Here is a 16,184-nt window from a genome sequence, read left to right on the forward strand (position 1 = left end):
AAGAGCCAAGATGCCCATCGACAGATGAATGGATAAAGAAGAGGTGGTATATATACACAATGGAATATTATGCAGCCATCAAAAGGAATGAGATCTTGCCATTTGCAACGACGTGGATGGAACTGGAGGGTGTTATGCTGAGTGAAATAAGTCAATCAGAGAAAGACATGTATCACATGACCTCACTGATATGAGGAATTCTTAATCTCAGGAAAGAAACTGAGTGTTACTGGAGTGGTGGGGGGTGGGAGGGATGGGGTGGTTGGGTGATAGACATTGGGGGGGTATGTGCTACGGTGAGTGCTGTGAATTGTGTAAGACTGTTGAATCACAGATCTGTACTTCTGAAACAAATAACGCAACATATTTTAAGAAAAAAGAAAAAGAAGAAGATAGCAGGAGAGGAAGAATGAAGGGGAGTAAGTCAGAGGGGGAGACGAACCAGGAGAGATGATGGACTCTGAAAAACAAACTGAGGGTTCTAGAGGGGAGGGGCTGGGGGGATGGGTTAGCCTGGTGATGGGTATTGAGGAGGGCACATTCTGCGTGGAGCACTGGGTGTTACGAACAAACAATGAATCATGGAACAGTACACCAAAACAAATTATGTAATATATGGTGATTAACATAACAATAAAAAAATTTTTAAAAAGACATACACTTCGCAGTTTCTTAAAAATGTATTAAGCACTTATGTACATATATGGCATTTTAATATGGATTATATTGAATTAATCATTGAGGTCATCCATTTGAAAGCCAAAATCCAAGTCAAGCTGAGGGATATTGCAGAAGAGAAATATCACTGTTGCTATCGTAGCAGAAGAGCGACAGGTGCTTGCTGACGAGGCCGGATGCCCGCTGCGTCTCCAGGCAACAGCAGAGGGGAGCCCCGTGGATGGGAGGCCCTGGGAAGGAATCCTCAGGGCTCCTGGAGGCCCCTGGGCAGTAGCCTCTCACACAGGGGCGCTTCTCTTCCCCTCCACTGGGTTCTGGCATATGTCTCATCAAAATTAAAATGTAACCCCTTTCGTGGTAGGGACAAAACCTGTTAAGTACAGATCGCTTGAAAGAAACGAAAAGCCTACATGCCAGGAAAAATGACTTTGTCTTGCAATAAAGACCCTTCCCCTGTAGTAACAGTGAATGGCGTTTGAAAGCTTAGGTCAGAGGTTGTGCCACGCTGTGCATGAGCAGGATCTCCTCTCATCCCGGCAACCCAGTGAGACAGGAACCGAGTTGTTGTGGGCAGGCTCCGCAGGGAAGAGCTGAGTCATGTGCGCAAGGTCACAGAGATAGGAAAGGATCTCTCCGGGAGTGAAGCCAAAGTCTGTTTGACTTGAGAGCTCACTTAACCCCTGTCATGGACAGCCGGCTCCCGTGGCAGAGCAGAAGTCTCTAGATGATTTGGGGCATAGCTACAAGATCAAAACCTTTTACAAACAAGCGCATAGGCCATTTGGATGGAGTTTAGCCGCAAGAGTACATAGGTCAGGTCGAAACTTGAGTCTAGGTCCGTTAGCTTTTGTAGACCACACGTGGAATGTTCTAGGCACCCTGTGTCCTTCATGCTGATGGCGTCGGGGTGGTTACCTGCTAACCAGATTGCAAACAAAACTCCTTTACCTCTTTGGTGAGATTAGTAAGAAAGGAAGAACAAGAATGATCTAGTCTCAGCCTGCATTTCTCAGGTTCCTATCATCCCCCAAGTTTTCTGGGGGAAAATATTTGGAAACCTCCTCCGAAGGTCATCCTCGGAAGTCCCCTCTCCTTTGCTTCTGTGGTTATGTGGCAGAGTGTGACAGTCCCTCGGCCCAGCCAGTCACAGCAGTCTGCGTGGGGTTTGCTCCAGGGGTTGGATGGCTGCCTTCCTGCGGCCCCCGCGGAAACCCAGGGTGCGGGTGATGCAGAGAGCATGTCGGAAGTGATTGCACTCCAGCATCTTCCCACAGCGCTCAAATGTGCTCATGTACGAGACGTGTACTTGAGGCACTGCGCGTGTGACAGGCGTGGCCACAGCTAGAGATGGAACATGAGCTCGGCTTCCTGGGGAAGAGATGTAGGCACTCACTGTAATGGGACTGGCCGTGGCCCCAAAGGAACACAAAGGAGAAAGCGGTCCTCCACTCAGCTCTGCTGGGGAAATCGGGATATCGGGGATTGCCTGTGAGTCAGGGCTCTCCAGGCAGAGGGAAGAGCGTGTGCAACTTCAGAGAGCACAGCAGGACCACGGCTCGGGCTGTGCGTCCGGGGAGGCAGGACCCCAGGCTGAACTGGCCAGGGTGACTTCCTGCTCTCTGTCTCAGCGCACGTCTTAGTCTTCAGTCTGTGCCACCCAGTAGGTCCTTAAATAACGGGAAATTAACAGCGAGAATGCGTTTAACTGCAATTTTCTGTCTGCCATAATCAGTTGTTAAACTAGGTCAATTAGTACCAAACTGTTTGGTCTGAGATTTTTTTTTTTTTTAAACTGATATACTGCCCTCTAGTGGCTCTAAAACAATGGACTTTGTATCATAATCAATGCCAGTAGCTTTTACTCTTTAAAAAATGCAGGTTTATTTATTTTTTATTTAAATTCAATTAGCCAACATATAGTACATCATTTGTTTTTGATGTAGTGTTCAACAGTTCCTTAGTTGTGTATAACACCCAGCACTCATCACATCACATGCCCTCCTTACTACCCATAACCTGGCTACCCCATCCCCCCACCCCCTTCCCCCCTGAAACCCTCCGTTTGTTTCCTGGAGTCCAGAGTCTCTCGTGGTTTGTCTCTATCTCTGATTTCTTCCCATTCAGTTTTCCCTCCCTTCCACTGTGGTCCTCCACGGTATTCCTTACGATCCACATATGAGTGAAACCATATGATAATTGTCTTTCCTCTGATTGACTTATTTCACTTAGCATAATCCCCTCCAGTTCCATCCATGTTGGTGCAAATGGTAGGTATTCATCCTTTCTGATGGCTGAGTAATCTTCCCCTGTATATATGGACCACATCTTCTTTATCCATTCATCTGTTGAAGGGCATCTCAGCTCCTTCCACAGTTTGGCTATTGCAGACATTGCTGCTATGAACACTGGGGTGCAGGTGCCCCTTCGGATCCCTACACTTGTATCTTTGGGGTAAATACCCAGTAATGCAATTGCTGGGTCGTATGGCAGCTCTACTTTCAACTTTTTGAGGAACCTCCACACTGTTTTCCAAAGTGGCTGCACCAGCTTGCATTCCCACCAACAATGTAGGAGGGTTCCCCTTTCTCCACATTCTCGCCAAATTTGTTGTTTCCTGTTTTGTTAATTTTAGCCATGCTGACTGGTGTAAGGTGGTATCTCATTGTGGTTTTGATTTGTATTTTCCTGATGATGAGTAATGTTGAGCACTTTTTCTTGTGTCTGTTGGCCATTTGCATGTCTTCTTTGGAGAAATGTCTGTTCATGTCTTCTGCCCATTTCTTGATTGGATTATTTGTTTTTTGGGTGTTGAGTTTGAGAAGTTCTTTATAGATCTTGGACACCAGCCCCTTATCTGTAGTGTCATTTGCAAATATCTTCTCCCATTCTGTGGGTTGCCTCTTAGTTTTGTGGACTGTTTCCTTTGCTGTGCAAAAGCTTTTTATCTTGATTAAGTCCCAATAGTTCATTTTCGCTTTTGTTTCCCTTGCCTTTGGAGACGTATCTTGAAAGAAGTTGCTGTGGCTGATGTCAAAGAGGTTACTGCCTCTGTTCTCTTCTATGATTTTGATGGATTCCTGTCTCACATTGAGGTCTTTCATCCGTTTTGAGTTTATCTTTGCGTATGGTGTCAGAGAATGGTCGAGTTTCATTCTTCTGCATGTGGCTGTCCAATCTCCCCAGCACCATTTATTGAAGAGACTGTCTTTTTTCCATTGCGTATTTTTTTCCTGCTTTGTCAAAGATTATTTGGCCACAGAGTTGAGGGTCCATATCTGGGCTCTCTATTCTGTTCCACTGATCTATGTGTCAGTTTTTGTGCCAGTAGCATGCTGTCTTGATCATCACAGCTTTGTAATAGAGCTGGAAGTCAGGCAATGTGATGCCCCAAGGTTTGTTTTTCTTTTTCAACATTTCCTTGGTGATTCGGGGTCTCTTCTGGTTCCATACCAAGGATTGTTTGTTCTGGCACTTTGAAAAATGCCATTGGTATTTTGATCGAGATGGCACTGAAAGTGTAGATTGCTCTGGGCGGCATAGACATTTTCACAATGTTTATTCTTCCAATCCATGAGCATGGAACGTTTTTCCACTCTTTGTGTCTTCCTCCTCCATTTCTTTATCAGTGCTCTGTGCTTTCTAGAGTATAGATCCTTTACCTCTTTGATGAGGTTTATTTCTAGGTATCTTATGGTTTTTGGTGCAATTGTAAATGGGATCAATTCCTTAATTTCTCTTTCTATACATTGTTAGTGTATAGAAATGCAACTGTTTCCTGGGATGCAGGGGTGGTTCAACATTCGCAAATCAATCAACGTGATAGATCAGATTAATAAAAGACAAGAACCATATGATCCTGTCAATTGATGCAGAAAAAGCATTGACAAAATACAGCATCTTTCTTGATTAAAACTCTTTAAAGTATGAGGATAGAGGGAACATACCTCAGTATCATAAAAAGCCATCTATGAAAAGCCCACAGCAAATATCATTCTCAATGGAGAAAAACTGAGAGCTTTTCCCCTAAGGTCAGGAACACGGCAAGGATGTCTACTCTCACCACTGCTATTCAACATAGTATTAGAAGTCCTCGCCACAGCAATCAGACAACAAAAAGATATAAAAGACATCCAAATTGGCAAAGAAGAAGTAAAACTCTCTCTCTTCGAAGATGACATGATATTTTATGTGGAAAATCCAAAAGGCTCCACCCCAAAATTGCTAGAACTCAAAAAGCAACTCAGCAACATGGTAGGATACAAAAATGCGGGTTTAGACACATGAGAAGATGCTCAACATCACTCATCATCAGGGAAATGCAAATCAAAACCACAATGAGATACCACCTCACACCTGTCAGAATGGCTAAAATCAACAACACAAGAAACAACAGATGTTGGCAGGGATACGGAGAAAGGGGAACCCTCCTACAGTGTTGGTGGGAATGCAAGCTGGTGCAACCACTCTGGAAAACAGTATGGAGGTTCCTCAAACAGTTGAAAATAGAGCTGCCCTCTGATCCAACAATTGCACTACCAGGTATTTACCCCAAAGATTAAAAAAAAAGATTGATTCAAAGGGGCACATGCACCCCAATGTTTATAGCAGCAATGTCCACAATAGCCAAACTGTGGAAGGAGCTCAGATGTCCATCGACAGATGAATGGATAAAGAAGATGTGTGTGTATACACACACACACACACACACACACACACAATGGAATATTATGCAGCCATCAAAAAGAATGAAATCTTGCCATTTGAAAAGATACAGATGGAGCTAGAGGATGTTATACTAAGCGAAATAAGTCAGAGAAAGACAAATACCATATGATCTCACTCATGTGTGGAATTTAAGGGAAAAAAACAATCAAACAAAGAAAAAAGAGAGACAAACAAAAAACCAAGCTCTTAACTCTAAAAAATAAACTGATGGTGACCAGCGGGGAGAGGGGTGAAGGTTGGGGAAACAGGTGATGGGCATGAAGGAGCGCACCTGTCGTGATGAGCACCGGGTGATATATGGAAGTGTTGAATCACTATATTGTACACCAGAAAATAATACTACACTGAGTGTTAACTAACTGGGGAAATAAAATAAAAAACTTAAAAAAAATGCTGGTTGTTTTCATGTCTTGGCTTTTATAGATAATGCTGCAGTGAACACGGGGGTGCAGGTGTCTTTGAGGTAGTGGTTTCGTTTACTTCAGATAAATTCCCAGAAGTGGAATTGCTGGATCATCATGGTAGTTCTATTTTTAATTTGGGGGGAATTTGAAAGTTGCCTGGGTGTTAACTAAACTTAGTGTGGTAATCATTTTGCAATATATACATACATTAAATCATGCCGTACACCTAAAACTAATACAATGTTCTAGTTATATCTCAGTTTTTTTAAATGCTGATTATAGCTATTAAGATATCTTCACTCACTAATAGCTTGCTACCCAGTTTGAAAATCAGTAGTCTCTGACAACATTTGTTTTATTTTAATATATCATTATAGAGCATGGTTCATGATATCAGTCATTCTGAAAGTAAAGATGATCTAACTTTTTTTCAAATAGTAACTTTGGGTAAGGGTAAAATACAAATAAAATTCCCTGTACACTAATACTAATAATTAAACCAAAAAAATACATAATATTTTCTAATTTATATGCGTTTCACATGTATAATGTCACACAAGTCTCTCCTATAAACCTCTCTACTTTTAATCTTCAGAGTTAAAGACTGAATTTTGTCATATAAGGATAACAAGATGTATATATGTAGTAAAGCTTATGGTTATAATAGGAAAATTTAATAAAACACTCTACATGACAATAGGGAAATTGTTAAATTGCGTACATTCATATGATGACCATTATGCAGTCATTAAAATCATGTTTTTAAAGAATACGTAACGGGGGTGCCTGGGTGGCTCAGTGGGTTAAGCATCTGCCTTTGGCTAAGGTCATGATCCCAGGGTCCTGGGATCGAGCCCCGCATCCGGCTCTCTGCTCTGCAGGAAGCCTGCTTCTCCCTCTCCCACTCCCCCTGCTTGTGCTCACGCTCGCTCCCTCTCTCAAGTAGAGGGAGGGAAGGAAGGAAAGAGAGAGAGAAAGAAAGAGAGAGAGAGAGAGAGAGAGAAAGAAAGAAAGAAAGAAAGAGAAAGAAAGAAAGAAAGAAAGAAAGAAAAAGAAAAAGACAAGCCCCTTTGCTTCAAGATAGGACAATTCTGAAAGGCATGACCATATACCAACAAGAAACAGAAAATGTCACTTTTTTTAAAGAAAAGATACCAGGCACCTGGCTGGTTCAGTCAGTTAAGCTTCCGACTTTTGATCTCAGCTCAGGTCTTGATCTCAGGCTCCTGAGTTCAAGCCCCCCACTGGGCTCCACCAACAAACAAGAAAAAGAAAAGATACCAGTTACACCAATGACAAAAATTTTAAGTACCAATGATGAGTCTTTTAAAAGATATGCAAGCCTTTTCTGGGGCTATATATATATATATATATTGAAAGACCTCTAAAAAGACTTAAACAGGATATACCACATCATTGGACTTGAAGACTCAGTGTCATAAAGATGTCACTTCTTCTCATTGACCTTCATTATTCAATGCAATTCCAAACAAAATATTAAAGGGCTGTTTGTGGAATTTGACGAGGGGATCCAAAAATGTACATGAAGGAGGAAAGAGACCAGAAGAGGGCAGATACACCTATGTGAGGAAAGGGTTTGGAGGCACTGGCTTGACCAAATGACAGGCTTCATATGACAGCGTGCTGGTCACACAGGGACACACAGTAAAATCAGAGGAACAGAGAACCCAAACACAAAGCCAAGCAAACAAAGAAACCTGACTCAGGACACAGCAGGTCTTCCCATCAGTAGGGCAAGAGTCGCCGTGGCAGCCGTGGGTGGGCCCAGCTCAGACGCACCTTCAGGACACTGCACCCAGGGGGACCCTGGCTGCAGCATCTGGCTGCCCTCCCCTTGGCACCCAGCACTGCGTTCTCACAGGGCCAGGCTCCTGCGAGGCGGTCCCTGTGACGGACTGCAGTGAGTGTGCCAGAAGCAGACCATCCTTGCCCAACGCAGGGCTTCCTCTCAACCTGCACTTCCTTCCCTGTCTCCTGTCTCAGGGGTCACACCTGCATCCTTGCCCTGCTCCCCTTCACACGTGTTTCCTTGCCACGAATCTCCTACCACTGTAAATCCATCCTGGTATGTGCCTCTCAGGACCAGCAAGTCCCCAGCGGCGGCATGCTGGGATTTGACAAGAGTCATGTGCCTATCAGCCAGGAGAGGAAATGGGGCACCACTAAGGGGTACCTATTGGTACCCAAAGGAAGAGAGCCCAGGTAGGAGCGCTTACCTCCCAGAAGCCAGGGGAGCACGGTTATCCTAACAACGAGCAAGGTGAAAGAGACATGGAAGAGAGCCTAACCGGCAGGAAGATGATTAATAAACTCTGGTGTTCCCAGGGACAAAGTAGCCAGGCACCCTGTAAGGCACTACTGACCATCTGTAATCAGAGGGTAAGGATGGAGGAACAGGAGGCTGAAGACAGGGCTCCCAGTAAAAAGTCACAATGCCTCGTTCAGTTCCCAGAGCTGAGCCGATGAATGAAGAGACAACCAGGTCCCCAGGAAGAAGGGCCCAGCAGACACACCCAACAAATACATGCTGTAAAGATCCTCTCGGTCCCTGCCTAAATGACCAACAGCCATTTCAGTCAAAGCACACCGAGAAAAGGGGAATAACCAAATATTTAAGGAATACAGAGCATAGAGATCTTAAGATTAACTAGAGGATGTGATCTACCAAAACAAAAGAGTAAACCGAGAAAACAAAGCTAGGAAATCTAGGAAACAAGGCAGCTCTGGGGGCCATGAGAACGCACCTGCAGCCCTCCACCTGTAGGAGCACGACTGAGCACAGGCCCTCGGCACTCTGCCATCCGCCCACCCCACACTTCCCATGCACAGGTCCCAGCAAATGGCGTTGTTCCCACGGCGAGCCGACCCTGGGAGAGACCCAACTCTTCTGACGGGCCGCTTGAAGACCCTTCCATCCCGCCGTCCTCCCAGCCAGACTTGCCCCATGGGCCGGTGGGTCCCTCAGCCTCTCACTCCATTTTTTGCTCACAGGCATTTCTCTGATAGAATCTTTGCTCATGTAACCCTGCCTTGGTATCTGGCTCTAAGAGGACCCAGTGCCAACACAAGAAAAGGCTAAAAAAGTCCCCAGGATGATGATAAAGGAAGATTGCAGCTCTGCACCAGGCCTAGGAAGCAACTACTCAAGACCAGTGCCGAAGCGAAACCTGCAAGATGAAATGACAGAAAACCCACATGCTTGAGTGCTATTCCCTTGCACTCTGGCCAAGTAAGAACTAGCAATAAATTACATTAACATCTGAACAGAAATTCATAATTTTTAATAACCAAAATAAAAGTTGGACAAGAAAAAAATATATATATAGTATACTACAGGACAAAAGCAAAAATATGTATTTACCCAGTCATAATAATGCAATTATTAAATATTAACATAAAAAATTACAATATATTGGTGAGTATTTTAGTAGGATGAAAGGAGGGAAAATATGGGGAGAAGGGTGGAGAATGGTATGAGAAATGGCAAGGAGGAGCTTAACATATCACACATGAAACTGAACTGTCAAAAAAAAAATGACAGTATAGGCACTTTGTTTGGAAATACAAGATTAAAGACAAAAGAAAGCTGAAAGAAAAGTGTATCTAATGAGAAGGAGTGGAGATTGGTACTGCGGACTATCCCCTCATCATACTTGTAGATTTTTATGTGTAACTTTGGTAGAGTTTAAATGAAAAATAATTATTTTAAAAATGAGATTGCAAAATATGACACTCATATGTGGCAATCATAATTTGATAAATCAACCAAAAGCAAATACCACCATGTAAATAAAGAGGTGATTCATAAAAGAACTAAAAATGTGAATAAGAATATAAAGACATTTGATTTCAGAATTAGTTAAATGAGAGTTAAAATAGAAAAAGCAATGAAAGCGCTTCTAGATCTATATCCCAGAGAATCCAAACATGTCCACACAAAAACCTGTACCCAAATGTTCATATCAGCATTTTCCATAATAGCATTTTCCAGCAATTGAAGAATGGATAAATAAAATGTGGTATATCCACGTAATGGAATATTACTCAGCAGCAAAGAAGAATGGCGTTCTGATACATGCTACAACGTAGATGAATCTCGAACACATCATGCTGAGTGAAAGAAGCCATTCACACAAGGGCACATACTGTAGGATTCCACTGGTATGAAATGCCCACAGGAGCAGAAAATGGCTAAGTGCTAGTTAGTAGGAGTTGCCAGAGGCTGGTGGAGGGAAAAATAGGGAGTTTCTGCTAGAGGGTATGGAGTTTATTTTATAAAATTAGGAAAATATTCTAAAATTAAATAGTGAAGATGACTGCACAATTCATTTTTTTTAAAGATTTTATTTATTAGAGAGAGAGAGCACGAGTTGGGGGAGGGCAGAGGGAGAAGCAGACTCCCACTGAGCAGGGAGCCCGATGTGAGGCTTGATCCCAGGGAACCAGGATCACGACCCAAGCTGAAGGCAGACGCTTAACTGAGCCACCCAGGTGCCCCTGATTGCACAATTCTGTTACTTGATTAAAAACCACCAAACTGAATACTTCATGTTATGGTACGTGAACTACATCTCAATAAAACTTGTCAAAAATAAAACCACAAAAAAACCATTTAAAATGTTTTTTTTTTTTTTTAATGAGAAGTGTAGAGCAGAAGAAAATAGTAAGATTAAAAGAGAAAGAAATATAAGAAAACCAAAAAACCACAAATTTGTTTCATGGTTAAATATGTGAGTGATACATCACAGAGATCCTCACTCATGGTGTCACAGACTGAAGCTCATGTCTCAAACTTGAACACAGTATCAGTCATATTCCTTTCTTGTTTAAAGATTTTATTTTAAGTAATCTCTACACCAAACGAACCCAGAACCTGAGATCAAGAGTCACACGCTCTGTCGACTGAGCCAGCCAGGAACCCTGAGTCATATTTCTTTTAGTGTGTTATTTATATATACAAAATATTTTTTCTTACATACCAATTTCCACACACACACAAAAGTTCAAATAGCTCAAGATAATATTTTTAAGGTCTAGGGATTAGAATAAAAACCTACCACAGAATCTATTTTATCAGAGAAGTAGAATTGTTTTCTCCTTGGCTTGAGAAAAAAAAATTAAAAAGAATTAAAAAAAAAAAAACTATTGGGGCACCCTGGTGGCTCAATCAGTTGAGTGTCTGACTCTTGATTTAGGCTCAGGTCATGATCGCACAGTCCTGAGATCGAGCCCCGTGTTAGACTCCGTGCTCAGCGGGGAGTCTGCCTGAGATTCTCTCTCCCTTTCCTCCTGCTCACTCTCTCTCTCTCTCTCTCTCAAATAAATAAACTTTAAAAAAAAAGCTATTAAAGCCACAGCCTTAACAAGTCGATACTGCATTTCTAGGAGAATCTAGCTGATCTACCCCAGTGCAAAATATCCATTGTATTTATTTAGGTTTCTTTCCAAATGTGCATTATTACCCGAAGTGAGTAAGGTTTTCAAATGGCTTTTTACCAAATGGATCAGGAGGCAAAAATATCATCAAACACCCAGAGATGCTATCAGAGCATTACAAGGAAAGGCTTGGAAGGTGTGCGTGGCCAGGAAGCCAAGGGGACCTTTCATCCAAATGAATCATGAGCCAGAAGCATCCTGTTAAATGGGGAAAATGAAATCAGCCTGTTACATAAAACTATCTCCTCACTTTCCAGTTTATTTCCATGACAAGCTAGAAATGACATGGGATTTAATTGGCAGGGTTAGTTTTTTAATCATTTGCATCATATTTGTAAGTCAGATAAAAAAAAAAAGGGCAATCTCTTTCCCAGAAACACCTGCTGAGTGTGCTTCTCACGGACATGTTCTCTCTCAGATCAGTTCTTAAAGAGTTCCTGGAGCTTCAGTTTTCAGCTTTGGCATCTAAAGGAACGTCAGATAAAACACAAACACTTCTTAGAAATTTTTGAAGAACACAAGAGTCACAGTAAAGGTGTAGGGCATTCAAGCACCTCGTTTGGGACGTTTGGAAGGCAGGGTGTGCAGCCCAACCAATACGTCTGCCTCAAGTCTATTTATCGGTGGGAATTAGAAATGCTAGTGCCATTTAAAATCCACATATTGTGTCCACTCTCTTGTGAAAATAACCTTAACATACTTTAAAATGTTTCTGTTCGGATGTACTACTTTGAAGATTTCCCACTTTCAAAAAGAGTGATCATTTTAATGTTCCACAATTTCCAGAATACATTTAGTTTTAAGGTAAAATTCAAACTTCCTATTATAATGAAATGTTTTGATATGCCTTTTTTAATATTAAAGCAGTCAAACAAAAGTTAACATCTGCGACCCAACAATAGATTCAAGTACCCCATAAACGGAAAGGCAAGAAAGCTCTGAAGTTTCCCTGAGCTTTTATGGAGAACCCCCTTTGCATCAAGCATTCATCAATGAGGGTACTCGGGGTAATTCTTCAGTGATGTGCAGTCTGGGCAGCTTTTGAACAAGTTGCAGTTAGGACAGTTTCTTGACCTTTATAACTGATGTCAATTAACGCCAACAATGATAATTTAATGACAATTTATTGAGCCCTTACCATATGCCAGGCATTCGGACACAGTACATGATAACCCTCATTTAATGCTCTGAAGACCTTATCATGGAGGTGGAATAATCCTCCCCCTTTAACACCCAGGAACAGTGAAGCACAGAGAGGTTAAAGTTGCCCAAAGGCACACAGAAAGTCTGATAAGCTGGAATCGTAAACCAGGAGAGCTGACCCCAAAACCTACACTCTTAACTACTTTGCCATCTCTTAAAATTCAGAGTGAGTTTCTTCTGGCCCATATTGTAACTGTCACTAGTCCATAAAAGCCTAGAAATGTGTCCAGACGATAGACCAGACACACCCATAGCTGGACTGTAAGGACACAGAAGGAGTGGGTTGCAAAAGGAGTATTTTAGCTCTATTTTCAGCAATGGTCATTACCTTGGGAGAAGAAAAAGGATTTCAAATATTTTAACGTCAAAGACTCCTCTTTACAAGTGGAATCTTATCCTGCACTTCAATTTCTCCAACAGGTAAGAGTGGTGTCACTTTAACAAAAGTAAGGAAGGCAAAGCCATTCTCGCCTTCCTCCCCGACAGACCCCAGAATCTTCCCAAGAATTCAGGGTTCCATGGAAGACAGCCTGAGAATCACTGAGGTCGACACAGAGATTGCCATAGACCCAGCAGATCTTATTTTCTGAAAATCACTGGACAAAATATCTAATGATGTTCTCGTAGACGAAGGAGGTAAATACGACTCATAATATAGTTAAGCAACACATTTTCCTATCTCTACTGGATGGAGTCTGTATCTGGTCCTGTTGATCTGACAGCTTTCACTGGTAGCTCGGATGACGTCGTCGACGTCCCCTATGAAACCAACGCGGAACAGTGGCAGATTATCGCCAGATGTAATCCAAGACCACATGAGCTGCAAGCAGCTCAGGAATACGCATGTCCAAATGCAGAATATTTTCCATAGAAATCCTTTTTGAAGGAGTCCAAGGACTCAAAACTTCATCTTAATTTAAGAAACCCCAAAGTTAGCTCACCTCCCTCCTAGGACGGAGTTAGTTTTCCAGTTGTATGCTCCCCAGGCTGCAGAAATGGATTGCTCCCAAGACCACAAGGTTGCAATGCCAAAATTAGAAGAAAAGGAAAGTACAAGAAGCCAGAGTGAACTAGAAATTAAATAATCTAGAAACAGATACTAAAACCCGGGTAAGAAGCCAAGAATGCAAAACCTGAGAGACAGGTGTTAACTGATCCAGGGATCCCAAGGAGAGGTCTGGGTCAAGTGCTGTTCTTCGTTTCGCTTAAATAATGGCCAAGGTGTGGAGCCTGGGCTGATGGCCAAGTGTGAGGTCTGGGAATAGACACAGTTCTCTCCAAGGTAGGACAGGGTTGGCATCTTCCTGGTTAACCCAGTAGGAGGTTGTAGAAAGGTGCAGGCTATTCTGGAGGTGAACAGGGGCTTACATGGCCTCTTTCAACTTCTAAGTGCTCCTACAAATACACTAAGTAGTTGAACTGAGTCGGTGTCAAAAGCGATCTTCAGGCTCTTCCACTCTGTATGTGCTGTGGGGCTGAGGGCAGAATCGGCTGGCCCCGTGAAGCCAGGAGGCGGTGGGACCTGGGGCAGGTGGGCCACCGGGAAAGACCGGCTGTTGGAGCCCTGCTGGTTTCCGGGAAAGCATCACGTTCGTGCTGGAGGGAGAAGGCTCAACAGTCCTAACTCACCTATAACAGAATGAAGTGATAGCCCATGGAAAATGTTTAGAACAATGTGCGGTGAAACAGGACGTGTTCAGAAATATTAGCTGTTACAGTCAACCCTTGAACAACACAGATTTGAACTCTGTGGGTCCATGTAAATACAGTACAGTAAGTGCTGTGAATGTATTTCTCTTCCTTTTGAGTTTCTTAGTAACATTTTCTTTTCTGTAGCTGACTTTAAGAATAAGGCCTAGAATACAGATAGCATTCACAGTGTGTGCTCAGTGACTGTGTTATCGGGAAGGCTCCTGGTCAGCAGTGCGTTGTTAGTAGTTAAGTGGATTTTTGACGCAGGCCACTGGCACCCCTAAGCCCCCCGTTGTTCAAGGGCCAGCTGTGTTTTATTATTACAGTATCACCACCATGATCATCATATCATCTTGGGATTATCATCCTGCCACCTGTCAACCCTCCAGGTACTGGTCAGCTCCCAGGTGCTGATAGAGAGACATCATGGAACCATTAAGTGGGAGTGTTTCAGCCCAAATCTGGAATAAGGGCAAGGCTAGGTCTAGAAAGTATATGAATGTCATCTTATTTTTTTAAAGATTTTATTTATTTGACAGAGTGAGAGCATGAGCAGGGGGAGCAGCAGAGGGAGAGGGAGAAGCAGACTCCCCGATGAGCAAAGGGAGAAGAGAGAGCAAGGCAAACCAAGAAACTGACTCTGAACTACAGAGGACACACTGAGGGTGATCAGAGTGGAGGTGGGTGGGGGATGGGGGAACAGGTGATGGGGCTGCAGGAGCGCACCTGTCATGATGAGCACCGGGTGATGGATGGAAGTGTTGAATCACTGTATTGTGCACCAGAAACTAATATTACACTGTATGTTAACAACATTGGAATTTAAATAAAAACTTACAAAAATACATGTAGAGCTAGATCGATTGGGTAACCATACGGAAAAAAATAAAATAAGCTTTAAAAAAATATTTTGAGGTGGATCATAAACATACATGTAAAAATATTTCCATAATTCTGTGTAGGCAAAAAAAAATGGTACAAAAATGAGAATTGTACTTCATTAAAGTTCAGAATTTGTGAGCATCAAAGCTACAAGCAAGCTCTAGACAAAAAGGAAAATATTTGAGGAGTGCCTGGCTGGCTTAGTTGGTGGAGCATGCTACTCTCAATATTGGGGTCATGAGTTCAAGCCCCACAATGGGCGTAGAGCTTACTTAAAAAAAAAAAAGGAAAATATTTGCAATGCATAAATTTGGCAATGGACTTATATCCAGACTAAAGATTTTCTAAAAATAAATTTTAAAATATGAACAATGCTTCATGGACAAAACACTAAAGAAGACATCCAAACGGCCAATATGCATATAAAAAATTGCTCGACAACAACTATCAAGGAAATGCAAATTCAAAATCAGAATGAGAAATATAACCTCAGCAGAAAGCCTAAAATTTTTTTTAAAAACTGATACTATGTATTGGCAAGAATGTAGAACAATTAGAAATTTCATGCAAGCTGGTTGGAGTGTAAATTGATCTACTTTAGAAAATGTTTTGGCAGTATCTAGTAAAACAAGACCTACTTATACCCTATGACTGAGCTCTTCCAATGCCTTATATATTTCCAAGGAGTAAGTGTGAGTTCATCAAAAAACATGCCCCAAAATGTTCATAGCTGCTTTTTAATAGCTTCAAACCGTAAACCCCAAAGGATCAGCTGTGGCAGAGTAATGCAATGGAACAGCAATAATGAAAAATAATGCACATCTTCCTCAACTTATAATAGGATTCCATCCCAATAAGCCCATTATAAATTGAAAATATCATGCGTCAAAAATGCATTTACTACATGTAACCTACCGAATATCGTAGCTTAGGCTAGCCTACCTTAAGTATGCTCAGAACACTTACATTAGCCTACAACTGGGCAAAAGCATCTAACAGCCTAGTGAACTGTTGAGTATCTCGTGCAAACCATTAGACACTGAAACTGGAAGAACGGAGCAGTTGATGGGCGCGCACTGGCTGTGAGTTTACGGGCTCTTTACCTTCATGATCCAGTGGCTGTTGAGACCACATACCACTAGC

The sequence above is a fragment of the Zalophus californianus genome, chromosome 11 (assembly GCF_009762305.2).
Source record: "Zalophus californianus isolate mZalCal1 chromosome 11, mZalCal1.pri.v2, whole genome shotgun sequence".
In the NCBI taxonomy this organism is placed as follows: domain Eukaryota; kingdom Metazoa; phylum Chordata; class Mammalia; order Carnivora; family Otariidae; genus Zalophus; species Zalophus californianus.